Raw genomic sequence first — 5,584 nt, 5'->3', positions numbered from 1 at the left:
CCAAAAACAGTTAAATCTTAATCACATACATGAATACCCCCATAAAATGTTTTAGATTTTCAATTCACCAGTTGAATTTGTTTTATTTTTACTTCCTATTGAAAACCATAAAAAAATAGTCCCACATTCTTCTTTATATAATTGGAATAATTCTTTTTCACAAAGCTATGGCACTGAAGAACAATAATTTGTTTCCAGTAGAATCAATTTTTTTATTTAAAATGAGAATTTGACTAACTATTTGCCCGCTTAATAGTCTCTCTTTCAGTTTTTTTTAATCACAACCTTTATAATACAATAAATTTACTTTTATTTTTTCTTGGAAACCCTAGAATCCTATTATAAAGATTTATTCTAATCTCACTTTAAAGTTTTATACCTTTTTCTTCTTGCAAACCCTAAAGAAACCTACAATTATAAATTACAGTCTTTTATTCACCAAGAAAGATTTCAACTCTATTTTCTTGAACCTAAAATCCCTTCCTTGATTCATCAAGAAAGAAGCACCAATAAACACATACACTTGAAAGCACACAAAGTATGCTGGCAGTACAGTGATGAGCAGGCTGCAGCTAGACATTTTGTAAGATTATTAGTCTTCTGTTTCTTGAGTTTAGGGGAAAAAAGTAGGATTCATACTGAGCAGAGATCACTCATCAAAACCCTTTTGTAACTTTCCATTTTGTCTTTTTGGTCAATGAGCTCATTTCTTTACAATTCATCTCTTACTTCACACTGTTTCACTTTAAAGGGGAAAAACTAGAGAGAGAGAGAGAGAGACAGAGACAGAGAGAGAGGAGGGTTTGACCAAAGAGATCCAGGTCATCATCATATCTTTCCTTCTTGCTCCTAACCACAAGAAGAGTCTAGAATTCAGGTTGAAATCTACTTTTACTTTGTATTTCTTTTTTCAACGACGAACATAGGCAAAACCCTCTAGAAATTGTGGTGCTACAAAGAGGGTTTGATAATGTTGTGAGCCCGAATCCACCTAGTGACGTTTCAACAGGCTTGAATCCGAGATTTGGCACGTGAATGGGATTTGAACCCGCTTCAAGAATTTGTAAAATAAAAAAAATAAAAACATTTTTTTTGTCATACATTAACATTTTAAAGAATTCTGATTTCATCTAGTTTTGTGGGTTCCTTTAAGCTTTCTAAAGTCTTTTCTGATTAGTTACACAACTTCACAATAAAATCTTTAGCCTGTTTTTGATCTCTTGTGTAGTCAAAGCTGATGCATCTTAGGTCTTCTCCCTCTAATATAATTCCTAGCATTTAATATATATATATATATATATATATATAGTATATATTATTTTAAGTGCAAAAAAGTCATCAATGATTGTTATCCCAAGAAGCATTACAAATCTAACCCTCAAAACCCTCGCCTTTAAAAAACTCACTTGCACAAGATCCAATCTTCTTAGCTCCTCTCTTCAATTCTAGTTCTAATTCACACCCTTCAATCTTCATAAAAATACAATCTTTTTCTCCACATTTTCCCAGTTTTTGTTAATAAATTCAAAAGAAGAATAAAACCCTTCAAGATCTACATATTATTCATTGGTGAAGCTAAAGAATTCAGAAAAAAATTCTTGGTATTTTATGAAAAAAATTCAGATCTAGCTAGTTTTGCAATCTCCTTGATTACAAGTATATGAATCAAGAACAATATATTGTATATTCATTTTTTTTATGCTTATTAATTTTAGTGTTACTATAGTGTTATGAACTTATGATCATAAACTTTAGTTTTTGATTCCAATATTTGTCAATTGTTATTGCAGAAAACATTATTTAACAATCTTGGTGCAAGAACAATCAAGAAATTAACAAATGGCTTCATCTTCAAATTCACCATGTGCAGCTTGCAAGTTTTTAAGGAGAAAATGCCAACCAGAATGTGTTTTTGCACCTTATTTCCCACCAGACCAACCTCAAAAGTTTGCAAATGTTCACAAAGTTTTTGGAGCCAGCAACGTTACAAAGCTATTAAACGAACTCCACCCGCACCAACGCGAAGACGCCGTGAACTCGCTTGCTTACGAGGCAGATATGCGTCTCCGTGACCCCGTTTATGGTTGCGTTGGCGTTATCTCGCTCCTCCAACACCAACTCCGACAACTCCAAATGGATCTTACGTATGCAAAATCCGAACTTTCCAAATACCAAAACCATTCCTTGAGCAGCGCCAGCGCTACTCAAGGAATAATTGCTGCTGCGGTAGCAACCCATCACCAATCCCTAGGAAACAACTTGATTTCATATTGTGGTGGTCGGGCCACCAGAGACCATCTATACCACCACCACCCACAATTTTTCACCTCTAGGGATCATCAAACGTCCGTCATACGGGCGTTTGATGTCAACAATAGTTACGACAACACGTCCGGTGTTCTCGCCATGAATATATCCGCGGGAGGTATCGGCCAGCACCCGCAATTCCAGACCCCACGTGGCACCGGTAACGATGATCTTCCAACGACAATCGATCCTTCTTAGGGTTTCACAGGTAATAATAATAATCCATAATTTTATTTATATGAAGTGTTTCTAATTTGATTAATATTTTTCATTGTAATGATACTACCACATATTGCTTGATGCTATCATAAGTTTATTTATACTGGAAACTTTATAATTATTATACCATCAGTTTTGTTTTGCTTATTTGATCTTTGTTGATAATATTATTATTGTTTCAAATTTATGTATGGAGATCAGGACATGAGTGCATGTACAGTAGTTGTGTTTCACATAACTTCAAACTTCTTTAGTATCTTTTGTTTGGTTTCACCAATACCAACTACCATTTTTGTGTGATGAAAACTAGGTGTAATGATTATACCTACGGTCTATTTCTGGTTTTACAGGAATAGGATGCTGGTCAAATTTATTATTTATACTTGTAAACTTTTACTGTTTTATATTAAATGTTACAATACCAATACATACACAATAGCATGCTAGTAAGACTGCATATGTAATTGTGTAATAAAGCTTCTTGGTCTCAAAGATAAAGCCTCAATGAATCGTTCATCAATCTTTTTATGTAAGGTTTGTGCCCCGCAAATTTAGATCTTTCGAGTTGTTTATGTTATGTGTTAGTAGCTTCTAGCCTCGATCGAGCGGGAAGATCTCATGGGTACTACAGATATATCATAATTCTCTAATTGAGATTCATTCTATATAATCAATCAGTATGTGCAATATCAATGCATACTTGGTATATGCATCATTCAATACACACTAAGCATAAACATTAACAAGTATAATAGACCAATTCTTAGTATAGTATCATTAGTACGCTTAATGTGAACACCAATGCATATTGTAGTATTAAGTGCATACACTCTATCATGATATTGTTAATATTTCAGTTATTTATGTATTGTTGCAAGATGGGCAAATAAACATGCCTAATTACCATATCCTTAAAGTGCACACGTTGCATCTTTGCTTGTGGCTCTCTACACTTTTTAAAATTTAGGCATATATAACTCTATTGTGAGAACACGCGTAACAATATTAATCATGTATTTTTTTTCAATCTTAAAAAGCATTAAATTTAAGAAATTGTTGAAATGGGATGCCTACTCTTGTGCATGTAAGTGAAAAAAAGAAATGAACAAATTAGTTTGGTGGTCTTTTTTTTCCATAGCATACATTTTTGTACGTAAGGAATATAAAATATAAAAAGTTTTGAACAGAAAATTAAATAATTTATGATCTATGGCTAGGATTTAATCTTATTATACTTTGGGCCATATTGAGACGCATATATAACCTCCTATGTATGTGTAATTGTGTATATGTTTGTATGCATGCATTGGCCGGGCTGTAGTCAAATAGAATCGAACAGAGCTTTGTTCATGTTCCTTCATTTAGCGTCAAACTAGCTTGTTCACGAACAGTTGATGCACGCTAAATGAACGAAATTTCTTGTTCGTTTTCGTTCGTTAAAGAACTAAACTTGTTTGTGAACGCAAACGAGCATGTACTATTTAAAAATGAATAACAAGGAAGAAAATTATTATGTCAAAATATAGAGTTAAGCGCTTGAGATAACAGTCATAAACATAATCATTCCCTAATTCACGATTTTATTATGATATGTCAACGAAACAAATAGATAATAAACAATAAATTAATTATAAAACTTAAATGTTAGGTTGATTATTATCAAACAAAAGAAATTAAAAAGATATAAAACAAACATTTAACTAATGAATATAAAAAACAAACATGCAAAAAAACGTAAACGAACCTAAATTAATGAACACATTAGTGAGCGCTCACAAACACAAATGAACGACTACGACCTCTGTTCATGTTCATTCATTTAAGCGAACAAAAAAATGAACAAAATTTCTTTTACGTGTTCGTTTGAACATAAACGAACTTCCAAGTTCAGTTGTTTACAGCTCTATGTATGTATGTATGTATGTATGTATGTATGCGTATCCACATAATATTATTAGGGATTGTCAATGATGGCCCATCGGAGGGCTTAAATCCAACTCAAATCAAATTTCCATTCAACTCTCGAACAATTGTCAATTTTATCTCTTACACTAGTTAAGCAAATGCGTCGACAAACAATTTGTTGATGAGTTCTTGAACAGGCAACTCATCATAAGCAAAAGGCCAATATTCTGGCATAGTTTACTTGGGATGTTAGTGTAGGAACCGAATTCGTGAATTGAGTAAATAAACAGAAAATTAACAAACAGTTTTATTACTCATACAATACAATACAAGAATCTGAAATACAATACAGAATCAAAGAAATAAACCAAATACAATACGGAAAAAAAATATAAACGGTTTGGCTGAGTATCGTGTTGAACACGGGGCCCTTAAAACAATATTTCGAGTCTCCCAAGAGAACTCGTTGTTTCCCAGGGTACAACAGCCGGAGCAGTAGTACTGCCGGAGTTAACCGTAAACCTGAAAAAGGTTCGATTAAAAGAAACCAGAAATGTAGAAGAAGAAGAAGTTGAAAAAACCTTGCAACAATGCTTGTGTTGTGTATAAGGTTTGGTATGTGTTGCAACTTAGATTACCTCTCTATTTATAGGGGAAAAACAAGGCACAAGTTTTTCATCCCACCAATGTGGGATACACCACTATAGTATTTTCTTTCGAATACACACAATCACACATCGATATATCATTCATCAATGTCTATTAGTGTGCATTTGTTGTGTCATAACAACCTACTAATGTACACGTAACAAATTTTTCAAACAGTTAGATACTTACATTTAGTGTCAATCTTTGATCTCTCTCTCAATAATTTTTAAGGCCAACATACTTAATCAAAGACGAGTCGTCATGTGTTGTGAACCATAATCTAGCGTCATTGAAGTAAACAACCACTATGGCATATTCGATTCCGTCAGCCACCTCTATTTACACGATTCGGTTGTTTTCAATAATGTACCTTTCTATTTCCACATACAAGAACTCCTATTCTTTCTAAGGTCTAATTTAAATGTGCTAATATCAACTCGATCTAAGCACTTCAAGATTAATATTTTCGGGTCGACTGTCATGCACAACGATGTTATTTGAGAAT

General features: G+C 33.2%; 1 pseudogene; it reads left to right on the top strand.

Moving 5' to 3' along the window:
* Nucleotides 1-1,757: 1,757 nt before the first annotated feature.
* LOC143629479 (protein ASYMMETRIC LEAVES 2 pseudogene) lies at nt 1,758-2,809 on the top strand (annotated as a pseudogene).
* The last annotated feature ends 2,775 nt before the right edge of the window (nt 2,810-5,584 follow it).

Source organism: Bidens hawaiensis, unplaced genomic scaffold (genome assembly GCF_021521415.1).
Source record: "Bidens hawaiensis isolate Kalapana, Puna unplaced genomic scaffold, B.hawaiensis_p1.1 tig00000459_1, whole genome shotgun sequence".
Classification (NCBI taxonomy): domain Eukaryota; kingdom Viridiplantae; phylum Streptophyta; class Magnoliopsida; order Asterales; family Asteraceae; genus Bidens; species Bidens hawaiensis.
The sequence above is the reverse complement of the archived record's forward strand: the minus strand, read 5'-3'. Positions and strand labels throughout refer to the sequence as shown.